The following is a 17,361-nucleotide window of genomic DNA, read 5'->3' as shown; positions in this document are numbered from 1 at the left end:
AAATATCAAACTGCTTATAGTTGTTCATATGTTTAGTGTCTAAACTGCTAGTATCATTTAAATTAATAACAGATATATGGAAAACATATACAGCAACTGGAATAGTAAAAAACACCAGTCCCATTCTGTAAAAGAAACTTCAAGCTACTTTATAAGAATAAAATAAAATTTATGTTGACTTTGTCATTTTCTGTGGTTGTAAGAATGTTGCAGAAGAATTGTCTGTATTCTGTCAATCATGCTTTAAAGAAATGCTGATTGGCCAGGCAGGAAGTATAGGTGGGTCAACCAGACAGGAAGTAGATGCTGGGCGATGATAACAGGGTATTCTGGGAATCAGGAAGCTCCCTCCAGAGTGCTGACCAGACCACCGAAGAAGTAAGATGTGAGCTGCTCCACTGAGAAAGATACCGAGCCATGTGGCTAACATAGATAAGAATAATGGGTTAATATAGGCTACAAGAGCTAATACGTAGCCCGAGCTAATGGGCCAATCAGTTTTATAACATATGGGGATCTCTGTGTGATTTTCTTTGGGGCTTTCCAGCTGTGGGGAACTGGGCAGGACATAAAACCCAACAAGCCAGACTTTCATGTTACAGAATGGTGCCCACGTGGGTAACTGCATCCACAGAAATCCTGAGAAAGCTTGGGAAATAATACAGTAAAGCATGTTTTGTTAGTAGCATCAATTTCTCAGGTCTGCTTCGCTTGCTAGAGGCAAGCAAATGCTCTCATTTAAGAGAGGCTTCCTGACTCAGCTTTAGCTGCAAAACCCTGCAGCTCTTTCAAAGGTCCTTCCATGAAACACTTAAATGGTATTGATAAAAATCTGAACTCAGGTTTTTTGGTTTTCAGCTGTAGCAGGAAAAAAGCTGTGCCATTTTAAAATACCAGCTTTCTGGGCCATCCTGACACTGCAAACTCTGACTCTTTGAGGCAGGAGGTCAGCTACAGAGAGAGCATTTGAGTATTGCAAATTGCTTGCTGGCAAGGACCTTAAAATGCCATAGAGTTGTGACAATAAACATGGTTACAGCCAGTACCTCTGCCATGAGGCTGAAAGACTAAGGAATGGGCTGGATCTAGCCGTCAAAGCCACGGCTTTAATCCTCTCTTTAACAACTCATGTAGTCAAAAAAAGAGAGATATACAGTAAAGAGAGATTTAAGAAAAAAACAACAAAACCTCTAAATGGATTACAATGTTTTAAAAGTATATACAGGCTTAAAAAAAGGGTAAAGTCTTTAAAGAGACAGAATAAAGTAAAGTGATATAATAAAAATAAGCCACATAAAAATGAAAAATTCACAGAGAGTTTGAATTCTGTATATTATTGTATTCTCTTTCAATTTTTTGACTGTGAAGGAGCTAAATACAGAGACATTTCATTGTATGGTCTGTTAAGCTAATCCAACATATGTCTTATAAAGGTATCTTGACTTCAGAATTTGGATCTAAGGATATGATGCTTTCGAAAAAAGGTTCTTCTTTTGTTTTCAAAGAGGATGAGACCCTGTGTATTGCTTCTATTCCACTATGGTATGATAGACCACGCCCTCCTAAAAGGTTACTGTGATCACCCTCAAAAAATTAATTTGCTCAACTGCTGACTGAGAGGAACATAGCACACAGGTTATACCATGCAAAACCTGATTAACAGCACCCCTATAAAGTAGGAAGAAGTTTGGAGAGAAATAACTGTGCCCATATTCCCAAATATCGTTTATAAATGTTCTTTTACATATGATATAGATATGAATAATTGACATTGTTATAAATTTTACTTTATTGATATAAATTTAAGGTCATTTTTGTTATATGTATATGTATTTCTGATCTTGATTAAGGTATTGTGATTGTGTACTTCATTTAAAAATGTAATGTATAATTAAGATATATAGGTTAATATGTAATCATCTATAATAGTAAAATTTGTAGTCATGTTAGTTAGACTTTCTAGATGTGCATAGATGTATTTCAGATAGGCATTCTTCATATCTTTCAAAGACTACAGAATGTAGCATTTAATGTTTTAATAACTTAGGGCTTTTCATGACATTTAGACACGTCTGCTCCTGGCAGCAACAATCTACTTCAAGAGGAAGATGGACATCAAAGAGGCTCCTTATGGAATTTGTTAGCCATTTGGGCAAGAAATTGCTCTTGCCTCAACTGTTGCATAAACTGGACACAAAGAACCTGCAGAGAGAGGACTGCTGAACTTGCCTAAAGGTGAGATGGTCTTTCGGAGTTCCTGATATATGAAAGAGTCTACGAGACATTCTACAGGCCACAGCAAAAAGTGACTGAACTGTCTTTAAACGTTCCTGCTTCATGGAAATATCTGCTGGATACTATGGCCTTTAGGCTGAAGATGGATGCCCCAATGGTATAGAGAAACTTTGGGTGACTGTGCAGGCAGTGAGATGTCTCTGTCATTTCTAGAGTTTGAAAGTTGCTTATTTCTTGTTTAATTAGGTAATATTATATCCTTCTGGAGTCTCTGATGGAGTTGAAGAATAGATAGATAGTTACAGTTTTTCTTAGTTATGATAAAAGATAAAATAGATCTAAATATTGTAAATATAATTCTTGTTTGAAAACTGTTTTGTTATATGTAATTTTACTATGTTAATGTTAAAGCCTTCCTTTTCATTTAAACAGAAAAAGGGGAAATGGTGTAGGAGGGTCTTTTTTCTATGTGTTGCTTTCATTGGTTAAATAAAGAGACTGTCTTTGCCTTTTGATAGGACAGCAGCTTAGATAGGTGGAGTAGACAGAACAGAAGGCTGGGAAAAAGGAGGCAGAGACAGAGAGCCCCCCTCCCTGCAATGAATTTGCCAGGTCAGATATGCTGAATCTTTCCCGGTAAGCCACAACCTCGTGGTGACTTACAAATTATTAGAAATGGGTTGAAATCAAGATGTGAGAGTTAGCCAATAAGAGGCTAGAGCTAATGGATCAGGTGGTGGTTAAATGAATACAGTTTCCATGTAATTATTTTGGGTAAAGCTAGCCGGGAGCCAGGCACAGAAAGTGGCCCACAGATCTTTTTACAACATAAGAAAATTTTAATAATCCATATATTTTTTCAGGTAATGGTTTACTTATGTTTTTCTTCAGTATAATAAATAACATCAAAATGAGTTATGGTTTTCTAGCCAACAAATCCATTTGTTGTTTAACTAGCCATTTATACATTTTTTTTGTTTTAATAAATTTAATTCCAAAGCTCCCTTATAATTTTAAATCAGTTCCTCCCCAGGTAGTTATTTATTTCAAATACTTAGCAATATATAAAGTTGTATGTTTTCTGGCAAGTTCATTTTCTCTACTGAGAACAAAAAATATTCCTCTCTTATTGATAAATCTATTTCTTTCACTCAAAAAAAGATATGAAAGATGAGCCAATGCATGTGACCAAGCTGTTTGACCTTGGGGTTCCTCAGCCTCCTCAGGTACTGGTCAACACAGCAGCAATGGGAGCTCCTTCCCACCCAGTTGCAGACAGAATTCTAGGTGTCTTCTCTGAAACCTGCTCTGCTGATAAGGGCCTTCAGCATTTCCTCCTTTGGATGACAACCTGGACCTATCAAATCATTGGGACTTTGTTGCTGTGGTATTTTATGTTATTTGACAAAAGTCAAAGTATCTAAAAACCCTTAGCAGGGTCACCAACCTGGTGATTTGGATTAATGAGGAAGGATATTGTCCTGAGAAGTTGTAGTGACAGGGAAGTCTTTCAATAGAGATTGAACCCTTCTCCAGAGAAGCAGAGAACTGACCCTTGATTGACAGCTGGAAATAGTGAGCTGCCCCGTTGTGAGGACTAGTGGAGGCTCTCCTCTGAATTTCTTCCCTCTTAGATGCCAATCTAAGTTTTTAAAGTATTTTTATGACACATTAAAATTCCAATTTTATTAAAAGTTGAACTCCTAGTGATGTTTCTAGCAACTAGAACTGCCACAAAAAATCAGATGATTTTGAACACACATGTCTCTAGGATGTAAATTTCAATTCCTTGTATTTAAACACAAAAATATTTTTTGAGAAGAGAAAAGAATGAAAAAATATTTCACAGGAAAATGACATTTTCAAAAAGCTGTATAATTTTAATCCACTTTTAATTTATTGAAAATTCAATTCAAATCTTTGCAAGTTGCCTGTGGAAAATGTTTTCTGCTTTGGTTTAGTTTGGTTTTTAAAATTATTTTTTCTTATTTTTAATTATTTTTTTCATTTATTGTACATACAAATCACATTTTCCCCTTTCTCCTCTCTTCTAGTTCCTTACCCCTTCCTTTTATTTTCCCCTCCCCTATCCAATTCTCTTTCATTCAGAAGGGGCAGGACTTCCATGGGAGTCAACAAAGCTTAGCATATCAAATTGAGGCAGGATTGGGCTCCTACCCCTTTACCAAGGCTGGGCCAAGCATCCTCGCATGATTCTAAAAAGCTATCTCCCGTACCAGGGATAGGTCCTGATCCCATTGCTAGGTACCACACAAACAGACCAAGCTAATGTAACTGTCACAGACAAGCAGAGGACGTAGGTTGGTCCCATGCAGGCTTCCTAGCTGTCCATCCACAGTCCTTGAGCTCCAACCAGCTCAGGTCAGTTGTTTCTGAGGAGTCCCCCTTAATGATCTTACTCACCCCCTTGCTCTTACAATCCCTTTTCCCTCTCTTCAATTGGACTCCTGGAGCTTAGCCCAGTGCGTGGTTGTTGATCTCTGCATCTGCTTCCATCAGTAGCTTGATCTCTGATGACAATCTGGGTATTCACCAATCTGAATACAGGATAAGACCAGTTCAGGCACCTTCTCCACTATTGCTAGGAGTCTTAGCTGGAGTCATCCTTGTAGTTTCCTGGTAGCTTCCTTGGCGCCAGGCATAAAAACAGACAGGTGGATCAATGCAATCTAATTAAAGACCCTAGTATAAACCCACCCACCTATGAATATCTGATTTTTAACAAAGACGTCAAAAATATACAATGGATAAAAGAAAGCATCTTCAACAAATGGTGTTACCATAACTGGATGTTCTCATGTAGAAGAATGAAAATAGATCCATATTCATTGCCCTGCACAAAACTTAGGTCCAGGAGGATCAAAGACCTCAACATAAATCCAGTTACACTGAACCTGGTTGAGGAGACAGTGAAGAGTAGCCTTGAATACATTGGCACAGAAGACGACTTGCTAAATATAACACCAGTAGCACAGACACTAATTTTGATAATTAATAAATGGGACCTCCTGAAATTAAAAAAAAAACTTCTGTAAGGCAAAGGACACTGTAAATAAGGGGAAAAGGCAACATACAGGATGGGAAGAGATCTTCAACCCCACATCGAACAGAGGGCTGATATTCAAAATATATAAACAAATCAAGAAATTAGACATCAAAATATCAAAGAATCCAATTAAAAAATGAGGTACAAATTTGCACAGAGAATCTCAAGGACCGAGAAACACCCAAAGACTTTTTCAGCATCCTTAACTATCAGGGACTTTGGAAGGTCTGATGGATATGGATTCAAAGGCATGCGTAAAGAACTATGCTACTACTTCATGCCTCTTCTTTAAAGTAAAGGTGCTATGACTATTTTCCTAGGGAGTCTATTCTATTCATCTCAGAATGAAGGGATAATGGCAGGCCAAAGAATCCATTCTATCAGAGTCAAGCTGGATGAACCTGTAAATGAAGGGGTCTTTTTCCCACCCCATCCCATAGCCTCTTCTAAATAACCACTTATTTTAATTAATATCAATTAGTTAATTTAATTAAAAAATATTTGGCCAAACTGCTCAGGCTTATTACTAACTAGCTCTTTCTTTTAAATTGACCCACTTCTATTAATCTGAGTTTTGCCACGTGCTCTAACTATTCCATCTTGGTCCTCCCATGTCTGACTGGCATCCATCTCACAACTTGCCCTTCTTCTTTTGGTCTCTCAGTTTGGCTTTTCTGCCTGGCTTTATTCTGCCTTGCTATAGGCCAAAGCAGCTTTTATTATAAACCAAGAAGAGCAACATTCATTCATAGCATACAGAAGATTTATCCCACAGCATAAACTGATGTATTTACAGAAGATATGGGGGAGCTTGGTGACCTTGATAGCAGCATCAGGGAAAGGCTACCACAGTATGTTTGTAACTCACAGAATCTGCATTACTGCTGTCATGTCCCAAAGAAATTCAGCACAAATGACTAAATGTGGTTTCTATTAAAGATACCAAAATGCACACTAGCAGACAGGCTCTCCAAGCATCACAAGTGTCTGTTACAGAGTCCTGACTCATCTAAGCATTTCTCACCCCGTCCCCTGCCCTATCCCCTACTTTAAACCTCTCTAGCTTTGTAACTTCGTGTCCCCGTTCTGATTACCATAAAAACCTGCATTTCAGCCACGCATTCTCTTTGTCCTATTGCTTCTCTTTCTCTCTTGCTCCTCTGCTCTTGGCTCCTGGTCCCTCTCTTTACTCCCTCTCTCTTCTCTTCCTCTCTCACTTTTCCAATCTCCCTCTCCTCTCATGGCCTGGTTCCGTCTGCTGGCCATTTCAGTCTACTGCTCTCTCCCTGACCTGAACTCTTACAGATGCCTCTGGCTGTACTCTCTCTCATATCTACAATTAAAACCTTCTCAAACACCCAGGAGCAGTCATATCCTCATTTCATTCAAGTGCACCACCCCCTTCAGCTTGCAGGTGGCTCCACTGAAGAGTCTTCCATCCTCAGCAGCAGTTTAACCCTTAATAAACCCTTAATAAAGCAGGCTCCTCGCAGGCCTTGTGCATTTCATGAGTCTCCCACAAGCCCCCTGAGCCTCAAAAAGAAGGAATTAGTTACACAGTAATGACATTCTCTCATGATGTAAAGTACAGAACCCAGAACATCCTGTCTTTGTTACAAATATGAGATTTTCCAACTCGGGTGCATAGGTCCTTAGAAATCAGAGAGACACTTCACATTTCAGGACAGAAACAGGAACGTGGGGCACAGCACAGCACTCTGAGGTAGGAACTTCCAGCCTCACTTCAAATTCACCCAGATTTTCATTTGGTTACACATCTTACTCTTTTTAGGTATGGTTTCATTTAAATAGGAGTCTTCAGAGCTTAGTTTATATAAATAGAGACTAAGGAGCTTGGGATTTCAAACAGATTCATGGTGCAACACTATCTGAGTTTTAGTAAAATACCCACATGACCTTGTGAAAGATTGATGACAGGTAGGTTACATAACTACCAGATAAACCAGTTCCCACAATTAGGATAATCCCATCCAGACATGAAGTGCAGGAGGTGATGGAAAGTTGGGCTCACCGAAGAAAGGGAAATGGGATAAACATCAGAACACACAAACTAAATATAAGAAATGCTGGACTAAATGCCCATGAAAACAGGGCTGAAGGCAGTGTATCAGCACACTACTTAGAGGAGGAAGCAGTGAGAGATGGAGTACGGGCTGCACAGCTTGTAAAATGTAATGCGTTTATGTATATTTATAATGTATACACATATACACATGAGGGGATAACAAAGTTGACTTCAAACTTAAATCAATCAGAAGAGATGGAGAGGGACATTTTATACTCATAACAGGAACAATTAATCAGGATGAAGTCTCAATCCTGAATATCTACGCCCCTAATACAAAAGCGCCCACGTACGTAAAAGAAACATTACTAAAACTCAAGGCAGCCATCAAACCACTCACACTAATAGTAGGAGACTTCAACACTCCTCTCTCACCAATGGACAGGTCAATCAAACAGAAACCTAACAGAGAAATTAGAGAATTAATGGAGGTAATGAAGCAAATGGACTTAACAGACATCTATAGATTATTCCACCCAAATAGGAGAGAATATACCTTCTTCTCTGCAGCTCATGGAACCTTCTCGAAAATTGACCACATACTCGGTAGCAAAGCTAACTTACACAGTTACAAAAAAATATTAGTAACCACCTGTGTCTTATCAGATCACCATGGATTAAAGTTAGAATTCAACAACAATGCTACCCCCAGAAAGCCTACAAACTCATGGAAACTGAACAGTCAACTACTGAACCATACCTGGATTAAGGAAGAAATAAAGAAAGAAATTAAAGTCTTCCTTGAATTCAATGAAAATAAAGAAACAACATACTCGAACTTATGGGACACTATGAAAGCAGTGCTAAGAGGAAAGTTCATCGCACTAAGTGCCCACTTAAAGAAAACAGAGAAAGCACATATTGGAGACTTAACAGCCCACCTGAAAGCTCTAGAAAAAAAGAAGCAGTCTCACCTAGGAGGAGTAGAAGACTGGAAAAAATCAAACTGAGGGCAGAAATCAACAAAATAGAAACACAGAGAACAATCCAAAGAATCCATGAAACAAAAAGCTGGTTCCTGGAGAAAATCAACAAGATTGATAAACCCCTATCCAAACTAATCAAATAGCAGAGAGAGAACACGCAAATTAATAAGATCAGAAATGAAAAGGGGGACATAACCACAGACACAGAGGAAATTCAGAGAATCATTACATCTTATTACAAAAGCCTGTATGCCACAAAACTGGAAAATGTAAAAGAAATGGACACTTTTTTAGATAAATACCATATACCAAAGTTACAGCAGGACCAGGTGAATAATCTAAACAGACCTGTTGGTCGCGAAGAATTAGAAGCTGTTATCAAAAACCTCCCTACCAAAAAAAGCCCAGGACCAGATGGTTTCAATGCAGAATTCTACCAGAACTTCCAAGAAGAGCTAATACCTATACTCCTTAATGTCTTCCACAATATAGAAACAGAAGGGTCATTACCTAGTTCCTTTTATGAAGCTACAGTTACTCTGATACCAAAACCACACAAAGACTCAACCAGGAAAGAGAATTACAGGCCAATCTCACTCATGAACATTGACGCAAAAATCCTCAACAAAATACTGGCAAATCGAATCCAAGAACACATCCAAAAAATTATCCATTATGATCAAGTAGGGTTCATTCCTAAGAATCTTAACATTTGAGTCATGATATCTGTTAGTTCTTCTTATTTCTCTGTTAAGTATTAGGATGTAGATGTTCAAGATTAAGACTTCATCTTGATGAATTGTTATTGTTATGAGTATAAACTGTCCTCTATCTCTTTTGACTGACTTTATTGAAGTCTATTTTGTTAGATATTAGGATAGTTACACCTGTTTGTTTCTTATGTTCATTTGATTGGCAAATCTTCTCCCTTTATTCTGTGGTAATGTCTGTTTTGAGGCTGAGGTGTGTTTCATATAGACAGCAGACTGCTGGATCCTGCTTTTGTATCCATTCTCTTAGTCTGTGACTTTTTATAGGTGAATTAAGTTCATTGATATTAAGAGATATGTATGTATGTACTCTCTCATACATGGATACTAGCTATAAAGCAAAGGATATTGAGCCTATAGTTCATGATCCTAGAGATGCTAAGTAACAAGGTGAACCCTAAAAAATATACATAAATCCACCTGGGAAAAGGAAATAGACAAGATTGCCTGACAAATTTGGGAGCATGGGGTTAGGAAGAGTAAGGAGGGCAGAAGGGGAAGACAAAGGGAGAAGGGAGCAGGGAGGAGAACCTGAGGGAATGGGATAGTTGAGATGGAGGAAGGACAGATATGAGAGCAAATAAAGAGAAATTTGCATTTTAGGGCTAGCAAGAATCCTGAAACTAGGGAGATTCTCAGGAATCCACAGGGATGACCACAGCTAAGACCCCAAGCAATAGAGGAGACAGTGCCTGAACTGGCCTTGCCCTATAGTCAGACTGATGAATATCTTAAATCTCCATAGAACCTCCATCCAGCAAGTGATGGAAACAGAGTCAGAGACCTGTATCAGAGCACTGGACTGAGCTCCCAGAGTCCAGTTGAAGAGAGGGAGGAGTGAGAATATGAGCCAATGGGTCCAGACCATGATGGAGACACCCACTGAAGCAATCTACCTGAGCTAATGGGAGCTCACCAACTCTAGCTGCTGGAAGGAAACAGCATAGGTCCAAGCTAGCCCCTCTGAATGTGGGTGACATTTGTGTGGCAAGGGCAGACTACAGGGCCACTGGAAACGGGACCAGGATTTATCCCTACTGCATGTACTGGCTTTTGGGGAGCCTATTCTTTCTGGATGGATACCTTGCTCAACCAGGATATAGTAGGGAGGGTCTTGGACCTTCCCCAAAGCAGTGTGCCTTGCCCTCTCTGAGGAGTTGATGGGAGGCAGGTGAGGTAGGGGACATTAGGTGGAGAGGATGAGATAAGGAGAGGAAGTGGGAGCTGATATTGGTATGCAAAATGAAAACAGATAGTGTTTTCTTTAAAAAATAATTAAAAAGTGAAAAGAAAGAATCCTAATGTGACATAATAAGAAGATTGTGCATCAGTATCAGCAAGAGTTATTGCTCTCACATCTAGTGTTGGTCATAGACACTATGCAAGGAACACGACTCATTGTCATAGTTTCTGTGCTGCTGCTGTGATGAAACACTGAACAAGATCAGCTGTGAAGGCTCAAGTCTATCACCTCAGGTAAGTCACAGCAGGAAATCAAGCAGCCAGTGTCAGCACACCCACCATCAAGAGCAGAGAGAAACACATGCTCCCATGCTGCCTGCTTGCTTGCTCTCGGTTGTTTTCTTCACTCTCAGGTAGTTCAGATCCTATTGTGTTGGATGATACCATAAAGAATAAACTAGGTCAACTAATGATCAAGGGAATCCCATCGACAGGCCCACGGGCTAGTCTGATTGAGATAATTTCTCAGTACACACAAGTTGACTTTTAATACACTCACACTTGTTGGTTGTGCATGTCTTTAATTCTTGCATTCAGGAGGCAGAAGCAAGCAGATATCTGTGAGTTTGAAGCCAGCTTTGTCTGCAGAGCAAGTTTCAGGACAGCCTCCAAAGCAACACATAGAAACTCTGTCTCAAAGCAAAAACAAAACAAAACAAAACAAACCAAAAACAAAACTGAAAAACAAACACCATGTATCAATCATGCCCACATTGATTGGTACTATTATCTGAGATAGGGCTTTACCTTTTAGACCAGCACGAGCATGCTCATCTCAAGTGCTGGATTACATCTATCTGCCATCCCAACTGGCCCTAACCCCTTATTATTATTATTATTATTATTAATTATTATTATTATTATATCACTGTAGTGTGGATATGAAATAAAGTTAAAGGAATTCTGTCTGTCTTTCCTGTTTATACTTCAACTAACCATGTCCACAGCTACTCTGAAAGTCAGAGGGTGTTTTGACCATATCCTACAGCTTCTCTGTCCAGCACCTTCAGAATTTTAGTGTAGTCATAATGGGAGTGGTCACCTCAATTGCACTTTCACTAGGAACTCATGTTTGTTTCTGATGATGCCCTTACTGCCAACTCAACTGGTTTGGCTGTGCGGATATGTACATTCCCTGGCACCATTGCCATACATGTTCCTTGGGTGAGTGTTCAGGTCAGTTCATTTGGATATGATTTGTACACTTCAGTATATCACTTTTCCATATCCACACAAGTGCTTGTTGATTAGGACCATGCTAGTGAACTGCAGCGATGCTCACATTCCACACTGGGAGCTGTCGGCACACATCCCTGAAGGCAGAATATCATAGGAGGAACTTCAGTAAGCATGTATGATTTTAACTGCCCTACAACATGGTTCCTACTGGTTTACCAGACTTCCTACTGAGACAGAACAACCAGGAGCTCCAATTTGTGTCAGAAAAGTTTAAAATGTTTCTTTTTCCCAGGTGAACTAACAGTGGGAGAGCTGAGTGGTTACCATGGCAACAGAGGTGACAGCGCACCCTCCTGGAGACTGCTGAGGGCTAGCTCCTAACAGAGGTGAAGAGAAAGGGGTTCTCAAGGCTCTGAAATCAGAAACTATTCAGTCTTCTATGAAAAACACAAATCCCTTCCCTAGCAGAGCCAGTCCATGCCGCCTTTCTCTGTGGAAGATTTATTTCTGCTTAGGATGTACCTCTCTCTCCCTTGTGAGCGATTTTATTTTTAGTATTTTAAATTTCTCAATCTGTCAGGAATATTACTAAGTCAAGGGCATGGATATACTACACTTACAGTGATTTTCACAACTGATTGTCAGGGAACAACACACCGTTTAGCTTTGATATGTTATTTACAGGCTGCTCTTTGATTTTATGTACAAATGACTCTGCTTTCTAATTACCTTGAAATCTGATCTCTTAGGATCTTATCTGAGACTATAAGTTATGTAAAAGTCAACTGAGGTATACTGGCCTAATTTTAAAATTAAGTTTTCTGTTCTACACGTGGTTCGTTGCTCCACTCATTGATCTGTTCTGTATTCTTTTTCTCATTTTTTTCATTGTAGCCACTTTATATTTCTACACGTTTTTCAAGTATATGAAAATAAATGAACCAATCTGTGATATTGTATACTTTGCATAGCTACTGTTTTGCTCATACCAGATAAAAATTTTTCTGAAGAGATCTTATTATAAGCCGTCTTGTTAAATTTTTTATTGCTTTTGTTGCTGAATCAGCTTCACCATCCATAACTTTAATTCTCCAGGTTTCTTTCCCCTTTCTCTGCTTTTCTTTGCTTCCTGAGAAGACCTGGTGGTGATGGCATTTGTACTTAAAATTCACATTGGTTTTTAACTATGAGCACTTAACAATGGGCCACTCAACACCTGCGGCCTCAGTCAGACATGTTGGGATCTCTTGATTCACTCTGATCTGGGGGGTCTTTGTGTATGAATGTGCTTGTCAGAGGAATGTTTCCCTCAAGTTCAAGTCTGCTGAGAGTGTATAGAAAAGATTAGTTTGTTCACTAGCTCTGCACATGACTGCTCAAGTGATCATGTTTCTTTAAATCGACATTCTAACTTGCATTAGTTAATGTGAGGACAAGCTGTGTTTCTGTACTTGGAATGAAATTTTTCTCATAACATTAGTTTATTCTTTTAACCAGCATGTTCCACTTTTGACATTTTTAAAAAATTTTTCATTTATATACATATTTGAAGTCTTATTTGTAATTCTGACTTCTCCAAGTAATGGAGTAAAGGGTCTTATGATACAATGAGAAGATTTTGGAAATTTTCCATAACTTAAAGTTTGTGAAATATTTACATTAATTTTATTTGAATGATTTAGAATCATTCTATTACATCATTCTGGGTTTTTTTTTTTTGTTGGTAGATTTTATGCAATTTTATTTTAAATAATATAAAAAGACTCATATTTTCTATTTTATCTGACACAAGCTTGCAAATTTCTCTATCTATGGAATTGTATTTAATTTAACAGAAGGATTTTTTAAACGTCCACTTATTTACTAACTTATTTTTTTCTTTTCATGATTCTATATTATTCTGGCCTCTGTTATTGCTGAAATATACTTATTAGCTGGCAGCTCCTTGTTTGTGTGCAGTGTTATTCTGCTGTGTATACTCTGAAGGTTTCCATTTCGTCTCTGTTTTCACTCTTGTACTATTACATGGAGAATTTTGTTTGTATGTCGGCTGTTTACCATCTTGACTCTCTGTATTAAAGCCTTCTATTGGTTTTAGAAAATTTGAAGATTCAAAATTGTACTTAGCTTTTCTTCTTTACTTTTCTTTTTTTCCATGAAACTTAAATTGCACGTGTATTAGCATGTTGCAATAACTCAAATGTCTCTTAGAATATTGCATTCTAAAATACATCTTCCTACATCTGCCAGATTATACTGGACACTGTCTTTCTAATATTAGTAATCTTTAACTTCTTTGTAATTTCTCAAAAGATTAGTCTGCATCTAGTTTTTATCTAATTCATCACAAAATCTTTATAGTCCCAGTGTGCTGTGTAGCTTTGTATGTTTGTTTATTTTGCCTTCTCCCTAGTCCTAAAATAACAGGTATTTCTCATTCCAAGGCTTAAAAATTAGTTGGCCAGTTTTCAAAAATGTAGTCTTTATTCATGACTGAGGCTGAAAGATCAAGCTGTGTTTCTCCACTCCCCCCATTAGATTTTTAATCAGCTGTAGATAATTTATCAGTGTTAATGAACAAGTCAAGTTCAAACTAATATAGAGTCTGAGAAATGCACATGTCTCTGCCTTCCTATGTTCTAAGCACATTGCTGAGTTTTCTCTCTCTCCTCAGAGGACTGTTTGGAGAAGCTCATTTCTTTTCACACAGAATCAATGGCAGTCAGAAGGTGAGCAGGCACTATTTTCTACCCTCAATGCACCTCAAAGAGGTTTTTCTTCTGTATTGACTCATCTTAGCTCTGTGGCTTAATACTTTGCTTGCTTTCAGAAAGGGCTACTTTACAAGTTGTTCATGGATGCCCTCTCCTACTACACAGCACTTCATGTTACTACTTACGGTTTGTAGTAAGTTGTAGATTTAAAAACTAGATCTTTCATCTTCATACCTCTATAGACGCCTGCTAATTGGGATTCCTTTTCTGTCAAGAAACAGGTTAGGAAAATTTTCTATTCATTTAATTTCATATTAGCTTTAATTGTAGTTGTATATTCCCACTTTTCCTTCTTGGATGGAATATTTTAGACTCTCATAGAAAACCTTGACCATTTATTACCAATTCTATTTAAAATATCAGAAATGAAACTCCAAGTTTTATTCTGTCTCCAGAGAGCAATGAAAGAACAGGCTTTTTCTCTAACTTAAGATTTCTGCTTAGCTTCTCAGTCTCTCAGGAGCCACTTCTTTTTTTTTTTTTTATATTTGGAAAAATTCTTAAGTAGGAAAAGTGTTTCCACACCTGAGCATTTTGAGACTTCAAGTCTGCCTGGAAATAACAGCCAAATAAATATTTTTATCCTCTTATGTCCTTAAACATAATTTTTACTTCTTTTCAAGTTTCAGTAGCTGTTCTTAGTGAGTAGATTGTTCATGGGAAGTTATTATATTGATTCCAAGTCTATTATCATGCACCTCTAAATAACTTTGGATCAATCTTATTCTATGGAGACATAATTACTGCTACTTAATGGGTTATTGATTCTAAAAGGCTGGAACACATTTCATTTTAATCACCATGCATTTCTGGTATTAAAATTGATATATCAATTAGCAAAGTATGGACAGTTATTGATAATAATACTTGATATATTAGCAATAGACCAAAATAACATGTAAAACAAACGTTGCTTAAGAGAGAATAATGAATATCTTTGATTACAACCTTCCTGAGTGAGGTGTGTGCAATAGCCCACATCTGTATTACCAGTCACTAGCCAAGCTACAAAAAATGTATCACAACCACAAGTTCAGCCTGGGCAAGATAACAAAGCTGCCTGTGTAAAGCATTAACATACAAACAAATAAAGGATGTAGCTCAGTGAGACTCTGCTTCTATATGTACGTGTGTGTGTGTGTGTGTGTGTGTGTGTGTGTATCTTGGATTTGATTCCCATCACATGTTCCCATTCATATAACTGGAGCCATACTGAACAGTAGTGCAAGCACTGGAGAGACACACTCAGTATTAAAAGAGTGAGTTCAAGGCAGAAGATGAGACACAAGAGATTGCCAAACTACCTCAATCTGAGAAACAGGGAATATGGAATTTCAGGTGATTGCTGAAAGGGAGTGCTCAGAAAGACAGGTAGACAGTGCTCAGACAGATAGACAGTGATCAGACAGACAGACAGTGATCAGACAGTAGACGACAGTGATCAGAGTGTACACAGTGATCATACAAAAGACAGTGATCAGACAGGGAGACAGTGATCAGACAGTAGATGACAGTGATCATACAGGGAGACAGTGATCAGACAGGTAGACAGTGATCAGACAAAAGACAGTGATCAGACAGTAGACTACAGTGATCAGACAGTAGACAGTGATCAGACAGTTAACAGTGATCAGACAGGAAGACAGTGATCAGACAGTAGACAGTGATCAGACAGGAAGACAGTGATCAGACAGTACACAGTGATCATACAGGGAGACAGTGATCAGACAGTAGGCAGTGATCTGGGTACCAGATAGCGCCTTAGCTGTGTCTAGAAAGGACACATAATGGATGGACTGATGAGCATTACTAGTTTGGGAAAGCAAGGAATAAGAGCACATTCAATTAGATTTAACCGACACTGCCTTCACTGACGGGCAACAGAGAGAAATTGAAATCTCAGAGCAGGATAGAGTCTATCAGGTCTAGAGTAGTCACAAACTTAACTTAAAATAATCAAGGAACAAAAATAGAAAGTTTGAAACACATGATTGGAGGATCCTAATTTTTTCTAAGCATATCCATCATATGTTAGATCCTTTTCTTGGAAATACTCTGTATACTGGTCCAATTCAATTTTGTTTACTTGTTTTGACAGTATCTTGTTTTGTAATCCATGATAGCTTAAACTCATAATTATCCTGCCTCAATCTCCTTAGGGCTAGAATACTGGCATATGCTACCATGCCCACAGGATCACTTTAATACTAATAAAACAGGAAGAGGGATGGGAGGCATTTGGGGATCATTTAATCAGTTCTGGGGTCACTATGCTTGGAAAGTAGGATAAACAGTTGATTCTTTCACGTGGCCCACTACTCCCAAAGATATGGTACCTTGACCCCAGCTTTCATTTGGGAAACTCCAGATGTTTAGTAAAAGTAATTAAGGAAGGATAGGTCTTGACAGCTGCTGGGAAAATTCAGAAGGGAATTCAGGGTATTATGGTTTTCTTTCAATGAGATAATATGCAGTGTTATCTCCGTCATCAAGTATTCCATTGATTTAATTACAATTAATATGTAGAGATCAATAACTGTCAATCTACGAATAGAAGGATGGTTACACTAGAAATGTAAGAAAGGCCAAATACTGAAATAAGTTGAACAGTGTAATCCCAACAGTATAGGCAAGTGATGTCTTGTAAAATTATACAGGAAGGAAATATGCCATAGCCATCTCCAGTCATGATCCCTGGATTTTTGTATTTATCTTCATTAGAGCTTCTGGGCTTTGCCTGGTGTTTCTAAGCAACTGTGATTTGTAGTTCATACCTGCCTTACTACAACCTCAGAAATCCTAAAATGGCCTCCTACTGCTGACAAACAGCAAATTTACTCATTATAATATTCAGGCACATAATGTAGATATAATGAAGATATTTTCTGAAAAGATCGTGATTGCTGATTCTACAATTTGTTTCTCTCTGGTTCTTTACCAGATGCCTCCAAAAAACTTACCCGCACAATGCATCCATCAGCTAACCATAGAGTCTATAACTCCTGAGGTACTATGTGCTGTCCAGTTCCTGAAAGACAGATGCACTCCCTCAGACAGTGAAGCATTCAGGCCACTTTGTGTT

Source organism: Microtus pennsylvanicus, chromosome 12, assembly GCF_037038515.1.
Source record: "Microtus pennsylvanicus isolate mMicPen1 chromosome 12, mMicPen1.hap1, whole genome shotgun sequence".
Classification (NCBI taxonomy): domain Eukaryota; kingdom Metazoa; phylum Chordata; class Mammalia; order Rodentia; family Cricetidae; genus Microtus; species Microtus pennsylvanicus.
This window is presented reverse-complemented; position numbering follows the sequence as displayed.